Below are 14,849 nucleotides of genomic sequence, written 5' to 3'. Positions count from 1 at the left end.
CCGGTAAATAAATGCTCTTCACTTCTTAGTTGCCGACATGCCCGGGGCTCTCCTCCCTTCTCCGCCTCGCTCGGGGCTCCGTGGCTCCGGCATCCCCCCGCCGTAATCGCGGTGGTGGAGTTGACAAGTTGGGATGTGCGTGTGTGTCTATGTGTGTCTGTGTGTGTCTGTGTGTGTCTGTCTGTGTGTGTGTGTCTGTGTGTGTGTCTGTGTGTCTGTTTGTGTGTGTCTGTGTGTCTGTCTGTGTGTGTGTCTGTGTGTCTCTGTGTGTGCGTGTCACAGCCGGAGGTGCGCGGGCTGGTACCGAGCCGCGGAATTCAGCACTTGGAGAGGTCATTAGTTGCTGAGTTCCAGGGAAGGAGTGTTCTCTGTGCCTCTGCAATAACTGCCGCTGCTGCCTTTCTGCCCATTAATCCTTATCCTGAACCGCTGGTATTTCTTATATTTTCACGGTGTTTTAATGTTGTCCTTTTTTAAATTATTTTTTTAAGCTGCTGGTTTAATGTATTTATTTTCTTTTCCCCTTTTCTTCCGGGATTTTAGTCCAGTGTTGTTATTTATTTCTTTAGTGTTTGTCAACAGTGTGGGAAGGTATCGCTGATTCAGAAACTATTGTCCACGGTGCGTCTCGGTTAGGAACAGGCAGCAGTAGGAGAAGGCAGGCATTTGTATTCCGAAAGGGAATTTAAAAAAAATGCTGCTTTGCATCACTGCTGCAGGTTTTGCGGGAAGCACTGAGGGACGGTGATATTTTGTTATTTGCGAAGGTAATAAACGCAGAGGCGCTTTGGTGTTTCACGCGTAGCCCTGCGATTGAGCTGTTTGGGAATTGCTGTGGATAATAAATTCCTGGCTGTGGAGGCAGGGATTGCTGGCATGCATCACATCCAGCGCTCAGACAATGTACCAGCGTGTGCTGACACCGGAGCGCGTCCCTGCTACACCTGCCGTGGAGCGGCACTTTGACAAGAGACTGGTTTGTCTCCTGTATACACCCAGACTGAAATTTAAACAAGGTGCCTAATGGGTGCAAATTGAGCTCTTAACCCTCTGGCTTTGAACCAGACTCCTTTTTTACGCTTCTTGTTAGCATGCTTGTGTAAACATCTGTTTGTAGTAATTTCAAGAGATTTCATAGTACCGATGTCTTAACATGTGCTTTTGTGCCTTTTCCCCCCGTACTATCCTTAAGTGTTCTGAAAGGCTCAGAATGAAATGGCAAGTACCGTCTCTGTGTGTGTATGTCTGTGCATAAATATTTAAATGTTTATATATAATGTTTGGCTTGCACTTGTTTAAATTTACAGAATCTTGTGTTACATGGAAGAAACAGGTATTATAGAAGAATTAAAATGCAGGAACACAGAATTAAAGGAGACTTTGCTTGTAAGGTTTAGTTGTGTAGTTAGAAGATTATGTAAGGTCATAGACATTCAAAATGCATATGTGCTAGAGAAGTAAAGTGTAGAAGTAGTAGCATTCTAGCAATTTGAGAATATAAAGCTTTGCTGTAACAATACAGAATGCAAGCTGTCAGGAAGTCTCTGTAGCCATCCAACATCCTCACAGGGCACTTTATGGAATGCTGCTTAAAAATCTGTTGTAATTAAACCACAGTCTCTATTAAGGGCAGAGTTAATGAAAGAGTAGCATCACCTGTTAGTATTGTTATACTTTAGGTAAATGTAATAGTGTACAGTGGTTATGCAGACTCAAAAGTTTTTCTACAAACTTCAGAGGAATTGAGGAAGGTGGTTCTTTAAGACATTTGTATTTGTCATTCAGCTGGTACAGAACCACTGTACACAATAATGACTGGTACTTTTCTAAGTGGCTTATTTATATAAGTGTGATGTAAGGTCACTTTTTACAAGGGGAGGACAACCTAATAAAAAGGAACATTTCTTGCTTTGTCAAGATGTAAATTATATACAAATAATGTATTTGAGCATCATTCTTCTGACTTGCCTCGGCAAATCAGTGACCAGGCTCATGATGAATTTGGTTTGGCCCGTATGCTTAGGTTTCTAGTAGCTGAGCAATAAATAAAAGCTAGTCTTATATTACACCCATATAGATTGTATGAGCTTTAACTCATTTTGAGAGGAAAACTTTTTCTAGCTGTGGTTTCTTAGTGTCCTGGCAATGCCTGAAAACTTGAAGAAGTAATTTTTAATCCAATTATTAACACACACCATATTTTTTAAAGAAAAAGTTTGCATCCAGATTATGTTAGAATTTTCATTCTGCTTTAAAAAAAAACCATTTCTACTACCCCATTTCTACATTTTCTCGTAGGAAACAATAACATTTTAATCCTCGACATGCTTATTTTTTATAGGGATAATTAAAATAATGGTCTTTCTGTGTCATTAGATTTCAACTGCTTGTGTAGCATGAGGAGAATTAACACATGAACATCACTAGTTATGTTTTCCTGTATTTAAACTGAACTGCATTTTCACTTAATATTTCACAGTAAAAGTCAAAGCTGCAGGAAAGAATTGAGATGGTGCTTTCTCTTGTTAGGTCACAGAGATTACCAGAGGTTATTGATTTGAGGAGGCTAATAGTTTAATGTCTTTGCCTTTCAAAAGAACAGTTTTATTTTTGATATATATACATCAACTTTTCATATATGGACATGGTTTTGGCATTTTCTTGTCTAATACAGACATTTTTGTTTCTGCGGTCAAATAAAATATCCTGTGAACAGTTTTACTGTTAGAGTAAGTCATGGTGTTAGCTGTATTAGTGATTGTGTGCTTAAAATTATTTAGAAGAACCTAGAAAAGGGAAAATGTTGAGTTCAATCAAGGTCAATGTCTAGACTTTTCTTGTCTGAGAGGTCAGACTAAACTGAAGGTCAAATTAGATGGAGACAAAGCTCCAGCCACTATTAGACTACTCAAGTCAATATACCAATGTTTGAAAAGCTGTTTTGTGTTTGTTTGCAGTTTGGTGTGAATTTAATCCCTCAATCCTTAATGTTTTTGGCAAAAGATGCACATAGGAGCACCACTGAAGTCCATGCTTAAAGATAAGACCAAAAAATTATTGGACTGATCCTTTAAACAATAATATTCTTTTTGTATAAATGGATAGTTCTAAAAAGTTTGCCCTTCCCTGCCCTGGATCCGTAATAGAAAATGCAACCTTACAATGTAAATTAAATTCATTTCTACTAAACTAATTAAGATAAGAGATGTTTTAGTCCTGACTTGCTCTTTCAGAAGGTTAATATTTAATGGAAATGGCAAGTTTTTTCCCAGGATTTTTTTTTTTTTAAACTGTGCTTTACTTACAATTTCACAAGATCCTTATCAGGAAGAAGAGTTTTATGTAATACTTACTGTGCTGTAACAGAAAAGAAGGTTTTGCTGATACTCAGTACAAGTAGAACTGGTCCCTACTTTGTGACCGGAGGTGTCACATCCCAGAGCCTTCATGCCAACTGATGGTGACTCATCTTTCTGATTTCTTCCTGCACAAAGCGGCTCCTGCACAGAGTGCTTTTAGTGATGTGCAAAATGCCTCTGGCTGTGTCACGCTGTTGCAGCCACAGGCTGGACCAGCTTTGTATCCTGGTTGTGGGGGCAGCCTCGAAGAGCCCTGCTTCTCCTGCTGCTCCGTGACAGTGGCTGGGCTGATGGCTGAGCAGCGTGGAACGTGTTCCGTGCAGTACAGCCTCCTGTCATCCACACATGGATTGGAGAGACTTGGGGCCCTTCTCTGTTAGCTCAGTTTTGTCTCACAGTTACTGCTCTGCATTGGGATCCCATAATGCCGGTGAGGTTCAAACACATTGTTTTAAATCCACCTTGCCAACTAAGTCAATATAATCAGGTAGACTTTTTGGATAAGTAGGAAGCATGCTAAGCTTAGATATTATTCATTTTTTATTATTTTTAAATAGGTTCTTTTTAGTTGAATTGATTGATGTTCAGTGCCAAATAGTAATAAATTGCCTACTTTCTTCTTTATTGCTGAGCATTAATAACCCAGTAGTCATCCAAACAGGGACGTGGTTACAAGATTTTTAGTGACAAGCTGCACAACATTGGATTACAAACTTTTATAGTTTTATAGTTCATAGTGAACTAGTTCATATAGTTCATAGTTCATATATAGTTTCACATAGCTGATCAGGTTGTGAATGGATACATGGTGCACACTGCATTACACCAGTGGCTGTATTCAGACTCATTCTGGGCAATACTTATGGAAACAACTGCCTTTTCCTTTCCCTTAGGAACAGGTTTAATAGAAGATAAAGAGATTTTATTCTCTGATGAATGGAAATAAAGTTTCACTGAGGCAGGATGGTTTGGCTTTGGGGATTTTTTTTTTAGTTTTGTGTTTGTTTGCTTTGAGTAGTTTTGGTTGGTTTATTTTTTTAACTATAATGTAACTGAATATGGCAAAATTAAGAACAGAGTATCACCTGTTTTGGTTTTGGATAATAGGGTCTTCATTCTGTTTTTGTTCTGAAGGGACTTCTCAGCCAAAACATGTTTAGGCAAAATATTAACTGTAACCATTCAGAACTACAAATAGGTGTTAAAATAGTGTAAAATACATAAGCAGATGCTCTTGAAGGATTTTCTTAGTAGTTTGGAGAACCCTGCCTTTACCTGTAGTAGCAGCCTTTAAAGCTTTGAACTGGTGTCAGTTCTCCAGATTTATCTGCTGTATGTCAGCCCACACAGGCAAGGAACACACCCGGGCTTATTCAGCAGGATGGTACAAGGCTATCTACAATCCTTAATGAGCATATCAGTGAAACACTTGGGGAGGATAGAAATAGCTTCTAGGTACAGTCTTTGTGGGAGATGGCACGTGAAGAATGTGGAGAGGCAGCAGTGGAAGGCAGGTCTGGACTTCTAAGCAATAGTTTAATCTCAGGTGCTGCCCGAGGGGAGCAGTTTTGTTTCAGGTGCTCTTGTGGGGTAGCAGTGGAAGTGACAGAAACAAAACTGTCTTCTGCTGCTTATCCTGGGCCGTGTCAGGGCACAGGGATAGCAGCCAGTGTCCGTTCTTTGAACCACAGCCTGAGAGATCCAGCAAAGCTTTTTCCACCAGTGTGCACATGTGCAGAAGCAGAGCCTGGCTCCAGGTGAGTGCTTCTGTGCCTCCTGGGAACTTTTAGGAGTGTTCCTTTAACTATGAACAGGGTTGTTTCTTTCTTTTTTTTTTTTTTTTTTTTACTTACTATTATCTTTTGGGGATAATTTTTAGGAAACTCACTTTTCCTAAACAATTGAGTTAGGAGTGTTGGTTCTGCTGTGGTTTTGAGTGGCTCTCTACAGTGTAGTCAGCTGCGTTGTAGAAAACTATTTTGTGTTAAGAGGTGTGGATAGCTGTATGTGAGTGGAAACTATAAAAATTCTTTTATGAACCCATCGTGTAGGAGTTAGATGTAAAACAGCAACATACAGGAAGTCCTACTAAATATAAGTAATAGATTTTTCTGAGTGTAATTACCTAGTGATTTTTCTAATCTCTCTATAAAAAGGAGAATAAGTTACCACAATAGTGTGCTCCAAAACTGTACCACATGCTAAACCAGTGGTAAGCACATTTTCCAACAGTGACAACAAAAACAACCAAAATAAAGTTTCATATTTAGAAAGGCAGAATACCAGATATAGAAATATAACAATGACACTAGAGAGAAGTTTTTTGATCTTGAAAATAAGGATCACTTTACTTGCCAGTGTTTCAGGAAATACTGTGTTTGATTCAGATTCTGGAAGAAAAATGAATCAACTGAAATAAGGTAAATATTAAATTCATCCTAGTATAAAAAATACATTCCCTAGGAAGAAGTGTTTTGCACTTCGTGCTTGCCACATTAAATGAGTTTTCTGAACCAAATAAAGCAAGTGATAAGCAGTTCTGGTTTCACTGTGTGGATACCTAGTTGACCATTACTAGAGAATTAGCTGTTAAAAAGTGGAAAAAAAGATACTTTTCATCCTCGTTCCTAATTATAGATGTTGTAGGATTTGATGTGCATGTGCAGGGTCTTGTTTTAGGTCTGTGCTCAGGGACGTTCAGAAGGTTGTGGTCCTTCAGGAGGAGGCAAGAGCATAGTCTGAAACACAGACCTTTCTCTTATGAAATGCTTTCTAGGGTGGGCATTTCTCCTAGTTTTTCTCCTGCACTTTTGACACAGAGAAAACATTTTCACATTGTCTATGGTATTTGGGAGAGTGAGCTTTGGATGGTGTGCTGGTTTTCCATGAGAACATACAAATGTGAGCATCCACAAAAATAAGCCTTGAAAAGATAGGGAAATAGTTTTCTCTCCTATTTCAACAAAGCTGACTGAGCATTAAATTCAAAAGGATTATTATTGGGTCTCACAAAAAAGATTTTTTGGTCACACCTCTTGCAGTCAGGGTAAACTTAGAGGCAAATCTTGTTTTATAGAAGAATATTTGAATGAGTTGAAACTTCATACATTTAACTACAGCTCTGAGTAAACACAAAAGTACCATGGAAGTGGATCAGCAATTTTAATAATCCTGTAGCAGTTTGATTTGTTTATGGTGTTTCTATAGCATGTACAATTACCTAAAACATGTTTGAGTTTATGTAAACATACATGGAGGTCTACCTAGCAATGAAGATACAGAAAATTCCCATAGTGAATGGCTTTGATCAATTCTTTCTGTTTTGGGAACTTCTGGCCTAAATGTCACCTAAAGAGCACACAAAAACACTATTAAGGGAAACTGTAAATTGCTATTGAGAGTGAGGCAATACAGAACAGGTTTGAAAGAAGGTTTACTGTTTAGAGATGAGTGGGTGCCTATAAGATGATGACAAAATCCTTCATTTTCATGAGTACTCTTCATTTCTTAATGTCCTTTTGGACTTGGATCTCTGGCTGTGGAAAATCCTTGAGAAAAAAACAACCATATAAAAGTATTTCTGTTAAGTCACTTGAAATAAATGCATGTGTTTGGTAGTTGTCTTTTCAGGAAATATTTATGAGAAGTGGACTGTCAGGGAGATTATTAATAATCTAAAAAGCAAGGATAGTAATAAAGATATGTGTATAGCCTTGGCCACAAAAGGAGAAAAACCTTTTATGTTTTTGCAGAGAAGTCACCTGGCTTTACTTCTCTCCCTGCATAGAGACTGACTTAAGTCTTCTCTTTTTCCCTGTCTCTCCAGCCGCTTGTTGTGGGCACAGAACAGCCTGAGAAAAAGTCTCTTAGTGCAGTGCTAAATTTGCAGGTCACAGCTTTATTAACCAGTTCTGAAGTATGTGGTATTGCAGTGCAAATCCTAGCTGACACCAATGGCCTCAGCTGTGGAGTAAAGAATAAGATGTGCAGCTGTCTTTTCTCTCAGCTTTTCTAACTGCTAAGGAATGCTGACTGAAATCCAGAACACTGTCACCTTCTTTCCTCTCTGCAACATACCTGAGGCTGAGAGATGACAGGAGAGCAAAGATGCACATATTTCAGAATCATGGTCAGGACCAGCGCTGAAGCACAGTTTGCTGCAGTATTTTTCTAGGCTATCAAAGTTACAATTATTCCAGTATTCCTTATAAAGCATAAGGTAGAAATGTCGGGATGCTTTGTTTCACCACTGCAGGGCAAAGGAGAGACAGAGTCTTTTTGAGATCACAATGTGGATAACCAAAATGCCTTGCCCAGGAAAAAAGCTGAGATAGCAAATCCTCAATGGATTGCTGTCATCACTCTTTTCCTCCTGCCCCTTCAGGTCATTCCCCAGCAAGGTGCTATCCCTTGCTTCAGCAGCCTGCCTATAAGCAGTAGTCCCTTTCCCTCTGGGGCAAGAAGAAGGGGAGAAGAAGGAAAATAAAGGGAAAAAAGTAACTTGAATAATGCCTCAGCTGTCCTGGGATGTGCCTTTCTCAAAGTGTGCTTGGGGCTTGTGGCTCCACCAGTGCATGGCTGTTCCTGGGTGAGCTCCTTGGGGACCTCGCGCCCTGCGCTTGCCTTGGAGCAGTGGGGGGAGAGCTGGCAGCTCCTCCTGGGACTGTGTCCCTTGTTGTGTTTCCAGTGAAGATTAGTAACTAATGAGTTGAAAGAGAGATCTTTCCCTTGGCTTTCACAAGCAGATGTCACTGCTGGAGAGAAGAAATGGTGAGAGGTGAGGAGAACCTGTGGATTGCCTGTGGAATATTTATTCTTGGGTTGAAACTCTAATTACCTTACAGCAACTCTTCTTCCATCTCTCCAATAATCCCAGGGGCCTCCGTAAGTTCCTCAAGTGCAGCTGACAGTCTGTATCAGCTACCTCCAGGCCTACATTGCCTTTCTTTTTCTTTTAAAAGAGCAGTAATCACTTCCCTCTGTGTTTCTGAGTCCAAAATAGAAGCCCTTAATAGATTTCTCTTTTACAGAGCAGCTTATGCATTACCTCCATGCCTGCCACTCTCCCCATAACCTTTGCTGACTGTGAACATTGGAGTTTATACATTGTCAGTTCTGTAGATCTTGTGTTACAAGATTATAATTGATGGTTCTACCTCAGTTAGTTTAAGGCCAGCTTCCAGATGACCTTTTCCCACACAAGGATACTGGGATAGAGATCTGTGTCATTCTCTTTGTCTCAGCAACCTTCTTGGGAAAAGTCAGAACTGGGTCTGTTGGTACTCCCCACATTGATGGTCATTACCTACTTGCCTGGTGGTTCCTTGCAAAGGAGACAGCCTTTCTCATTCCTCTGCTCCTGCAGAAGAGAAGCACTGTGAAGTGTCGGGTTTAGAGCCTTTATAAAGCTCCTGTGATGGCTGCTTTGTTCTGCCTCCATTTGCCAAAGGTTTTCCATCTGGATACAAAAGAGACTCTCTGATTATTGAAAATTCTGTGGCCCATAGAACAAAGTGTTAGAAGTCTGATGTATAGTCAGACTGGGTTAGTTCTTGTCAGATGAAACCCGGTGGGTATTCAAAAAGCATTTAAGCAACTTTTATGAAAACAAGTAATTCATCCTATATATTATAGAATAGGTGGGTCTTTAAATTTGCAATATAAAAATACTTTGATAAAATGACAGTTAAGCCTGAATTAGGTATGTTTGAGTATTAGGGTCTGATTCCTAAAACAGTCATTGTTGCCCTGCTGTTGTTCAAGTGAATGTGCATGAGAAAGGATCACCTGCTTAGGGCTGCCTCTACTAGAACACGTGTTTCCTATTGTTGTCCATTTCCAGTTTAGTTTAATTGATACATTTGAAAGGGCACTTTTAAGATGGTTCAGTGCCACTTCAATTTTGCTAATGAAATGCTGTTTTGTACTTAGTAGATCATAATATTGGCACAGCAGAACCTATCATTTATAACTAGCAGGTATTATTTTCAAACTAAGCAGAAAAAGATACATCTATATGAGCTTAAACTTGTGGTAGTTGAAGATAATGTATGCCTTGCAGTGATTGTGGTGACTTGGGATCAAACCTTGCTTATCCATGGTACAGTTTTAGTTGGTTAGGGAGGCTCACTTCTAGTTTCTAGGTGTTTTTCTTTTAAGAAAATAAAAACAAATGAGGCTTGGCACCACACATTGCATAAATAATTGCTGAGGTTAAAGAAAAAGCTTCTCAGTATTTGATTTGAGATTAGTTTCCATTTAGGCAGTGTGAGAAGTGAAAACAGGGGCTTTTGTGGTAGTTCAAGAGCAGCTATGTGCTGCTCCATCTGTGTCTTGCCTTGTTTGCAAAAAAGGATCTTGGCAGGTATGGCAGATGGAAGCACTATGGCTGGTGTGCTGTTTCTTGGGTCCAGATAGTAAACTAGCAAAAATATGCTTTAAAAATGTTGTGCTGTCTTCCTTCTTATATTACTTACCAACTCTACACTTAAGTCTGGCACAGCTGGATGTAAACCTCCAGGATCTAAGCTCTATGACCAAGGGTTATCTGACTTAGTTCAGTCAGTTCATGAATATTTTGGAACTGTAATTCCCCAAATTTATTATGAATGCATCTGTCTGTGTCAGAAATCATGGTAAGCATATTCCTGTGTATTTTAACATAATGCTTTCTGTGTCAGGTGGTTGGGTTATTTATTTTCTGTGTTAGGTAGTGGTCATTTGTGCCATGACCCTAAAAGGAATCTCTTTGGTTGGATGGTGGTACTTTTCCTCTCTTCCACCTTCCTTTCTCCCTTTTCCCTACTTGGCTCTCCTCAGCTGTGACATTGGTTTTACAAGTATAGTTTAAAGTTTGGAGTTGACTGATTATCTTATTGCCAGAAGTTGTATGTGTACTTGGTGCCATTTCTTCTGTTGTGTATGAACTCTTATTTGTGTCCATTACCAGTAGATTATAGCTGAATGTTAGGAACTGATGTTTTTTCCCACTTTGATTACTTGGAAGTCCATAGAGCTGTTTATTCATCTTCTCTACTTAGCAATTATTTAACATCCCAGTTTGCTCACATAGTAAATCGGTAATAGCTTAAATCTGTAATAGGTTTTTGTATTATGGAAAACAATCCTACCTTGAGTAAGGAAACAGTGCTGCAGGATAAGCTAATGCACTGAAAAATAAGTTTATTCTTCACTTAGAAAAAGGGCTATTGCAGTCCTGCAGATAAGGGTCTGCATCTGTTGCCTCTGAACAGCAGACAAAATTCTGCTAGTCTTTCCATGCACTCAGCTCACAAACTGTGCTGTCCTTCCAGCCCCGCCATAGTAGGTGCATTTGGGAGCTGGATTTACTGCATGAAATGTATCAGTTTTGTGGAAAGATGTGTGCCTTTGGGTTTGCTAATTATACACCTTCTGCAACTGTGGGGTTTTTTGTTTTGTTTTTAATTGGGAATGTTTCAATTAAAAAGTGTTTTGGAAGATTATAGAAGTTGGATGATGTTCTAGTAGTGTAGGAGGGAGCAAATTAATCCAATTTTTAATTTCAGATAAACAGCTTTATTATAGAGGCTATCTTCTCTCTTTGTGATTAGTCTGAACATGGACAAGAGTTTTCTGGAAAAATAACTAAGCTGGCTGTATTATTTTGGAAGTAGGTGGCAGCGAGATGGCACATTCACTGATTGCTTTTAGCACGTTATGGAACCATATTCTTATTTGAATTACCAAGGCTCGGGTTTGGTCGAATAATGTTTAGCCCTTCTCTGTGAGATTCACCAAGGCTGAAATCCTTTGTTGAGCAGGGTTGGATGCATTCGCTGCTGACCAGGACCATACCAGAAGCACCTGTGCCTCCCCCAAAGTAGTATTGGGTGGCAGCACTTAAATCCTAGTACCACCTTGTTTCCCATGTCCTTGTCATCTCTGAAGTCCTGTGTTGACTAAAAGCTGAAATTCTGGAATACAAGAGCTGAGTTTCTCTTAACTCCCGGAACACACCTGACAAGGAATATTTCAGTCTTCTCCTCTGACTTAATCCATTGTCCCCCTGATAAATGGAATACAGTGGCTCCCAGTGAAATACAGTGTCTCAATGGGAAGCATGTTTTTGGGAAAACTGAGTAAATTGGAGCTGCCTGCTTAAGTAGTTCATTTATAGCTGTCCCTGAGTCTGTTGCATGTGAGTTACCAAAACTTTGCAAGATTAATTAGCAGTTTCATTGCAGAGAGAAGCTTCTTTCACCATGAGACAGACTTTTTCCCCCCCCTCCTCTTTCCTGTGCCCGGTGTGTTGCAGTTAAGGCTCATTTTCAGGACACTGTTATCTCCTCTTCTGAGTGTCATGACTTAAAATGGCAGAGACATTATCCTAACATGGAAACATAGCCAGAAATGAAATTCTTAACCTAGCTGCTTAGTTCCCACAGCTGCCATTTCACAGCTTTTGCATTCTATTCACCACGGTTTTGTGGTCTGTAGGACTTCTCCTCAAACCTTCTTATCCTTCTTCTTTTCCCACTTTTTTTGCAGGAATTCCAGCCTGGAAAGATTATCTGTTCTTTGCCCCAGTTGGCACAGTTGTTCAGTTTGTGTACCCTTTGAGCAATCCTGCACTCCATGGAACTTCCTTAAAGCTTTCACCAAGTGAGGCTGAGGTTATAAATTAGAGAAAACAAACGCCAAACCCCAAACCCCCTTTCAAATGATAGCAATAGTAAAGCACCAGTATATCTGCAGTGGCTGTGAAATTCTCACCATTACTGATATTACAGAGCAGACTAGCCAGCCATCCATCTGGGATGATAGCATTGCCATTGATACTGACCTGCATGAAGGGGACAGACTAGACAGCTTTGCAGTGGGGATCTCTCCCAGCTGTCTTTTTCTGCAATATATCGGACTAGCATTTTATCATAGAAGTAAGTAGATTTAAACAGATATCTACCAAAAACCCTCCAACTTTTTTCAGGTATGCTTCTTAGAAATCAAAAGTTTTTCTTAAGTGACTGAACTGGAATTCTGAGTTAGCTGAAGACATGGATAGTTGGAGAAGGGTAAAAATTTTGTTTCTGGATACAAAAATCCTTGCAGTGACAAGGTAGGATACTGTGTTGTTTTCATTAAACTGTCGTTTTTCCTTTTCAGGCTTCCTACCTAGGCAAACCCTTACTGTATGGCAGGAAGCTAAGATTGCAAGATAGCTGTGGTACTGAGCTGTTCTGCTCGTGCTACAGCAGTCTTGTAACTACACAGCTGAAGTTTTGCAGTAATAAGTATCTGTATATTCCAGGCAATTCATGTGCCATCATGTATCCTAACAGCATCCAAATAGCTGCTGAGACTTTGCCGATTGCCATCTAAAGACAGTGACAGTGTCCTTGTTTGGTGACAGACCTGATGTGAGAAACAAAAGCCCAGAAAAGTAGGTAACAGATAAAACACCATCCAGGGACACTGTGAGGAAAGGATAATAGGAGCAAAGTCTTCATGGTAGTCCCTGGCACGCACATGAAATGGAGCAAGATGAAAGATTTAAGCTATAATAGCTTTGTGAGCGAATGCCCTGCCTCTCTCTGTGTTTCCCTGTATTGCACCAGTACTGATCTTTTAAAAGTGGAAATAGGTGCCCTCTGTGACTACCACTGTATCAGTACTGCAGACTGGCTCCTTGAACTGTGAATTCCACTGAGGTATCCCCGGATGCCCTAGATACTGCTGAGGCTTTCCCTAGAAAACAAAATGGCTCAGGAAAAATGACCGATTATCCAGGCTGGCATAACCTTCCCACATACTTTTGAAATATAAATTACAGTGGAATTAGCAAGTAAAATATTGGATATTGTCTCTTTTAATGCTGTCCTTAGAAATTAATGGTTATGATGATTCTCCAGTTTGGAGTACATGGTAGTGGCTTTCTAGTGACTAATTGCCTCAGTCAGTAACGTAATAGATTTTTGCAACTTGATAATGAAGGAAATTCTAATGAAGGTCAGATAGAAAATGGCTACTGAATTGTTAGTTTAAAAAAATATGCCAAAATGTGTAATAATTTCTTCAGGTTTTATTAGGATGGCTTTTTCACCCCTGGTGACCAAGCTGTGATCATTAAAGGTATTTCAGTGATTTTGTGGGAAAACCAGACCTATTCTGTCAGGCTCATGAAGGAGGGAATTAATGCTGCTTAGCTTGATGCATGATGTTGAAGTCCAGCTGGGTTTTCAGACCTGTTAGGGGAGAGGCATTTTTGAACATGACAGTGCAGCCAGGACTGTGAATCCTCCTTGTGGTGTTTTTTACCTGCTGGCTGAACAGCCATCGTGGGCAGCCCGGTGGTGTGGTGCAAGGGAATACATCATTGTGGAAAGACAAATGTTTCCCACTACATGCCTTCAGTGGAGATGACTAAATCAGCAATTTAGTGATGCAAGAATACCTACCCTTTAGACACATCTGGGGCAAGTTTGTAGGGTTTTTTTGTTTGCAATGTTGTGAGTTGTTACGGCAGTGGGATTCTGCAGGGGGTAGTGGTATTGTTGATTTGGATTAATGGATGAAGCTTTTCATGTTCAGGTAAAGGACTTTTACAAGGACACTGGAAGCAATGTGTCATGTCTGGTAAACAATCTTGGAAATGCATTTCTAAATTGTGGCTAAAATCAAATGTGTTATTGTAGAATATTTTTCCTCATTTGCATTTGTGAATCATTCATCTGTTTTTCATCAGCTAGTGGTATTTCTGTAGTAAGTGAGTTTCCATTAGAAAACTCATGATGAAACTGCCTTTTCCTGTGAATCAGTAGTTTACAAAAGTATATTTCAAGTGAAGACTTGGTCAGCAATCCTACATAAAACCCTTGCTTCTCAGAATGTGTTTTGGAGAAGCACAACACCATAAAGGCTGTTATTTTACACGTTGTTGAGATAAATCTGTTTGGCTTTTGGAAAGATATGCATGTATACATAAGATTTCCTTGAGAAAGAAGTGGGTGTGGTAAGTTTCTGATTATTGGTTCTGTGAAGATGGAAGAGAGAGTCTCAAATTTGTGTTAAGAGGAGGTATTAGCTATAAGATTATTATTTTATTAAATAAATCCTATCATGTCTATTAAGCTTTTTTAACTCCTATCATGTCTATTAAGCTTTTTAATGCTAAAATATTGTTGCCTAGTTTGAGATTGGTATCTGGAAACTGGAAAAGAATACAGATTTTTTTTTCTTTTTTAGAAAGACTCTAAGTCTTCATCAGATACTAAGAGACTTCTAATGGTTGATTTGAAAAAAAATATTCAGTGAAATAGGGGGTATGCCTTACTTCCAGATATAAAACAAAATCACAGTATAGTACAAAGTACAGTATAGTATTTGATTGTACTACATGTGCAAAATACTAAGATTAGGTTTTATTAAATTAAAAATAAATCAGGTTAGAACTACTGCAGAAAAAACCTGTGTACTTCATTATGTTTCATTAAGCAATATGTTTCATTTTGC

Source organism: Cinclus cinclus, chromosome 14 (genome assembly GCF_963662255.1).
Source record: "Cinclus cinclus chromosome 14, bCinCin1.1, whole genome shotgun sequence".
NCBI classification, from domain to species: domain Eukaryota; kingdom Metazoa; phylum Chordata; class Aves; order Passeriformes; family Cinclidae; genus Cinclus; species Cinclus cinclus.
The sequence above is the reverse complement of the archived record's forward strand: the minus strand, read 5'-3'. Positions refer to the sequence as shown.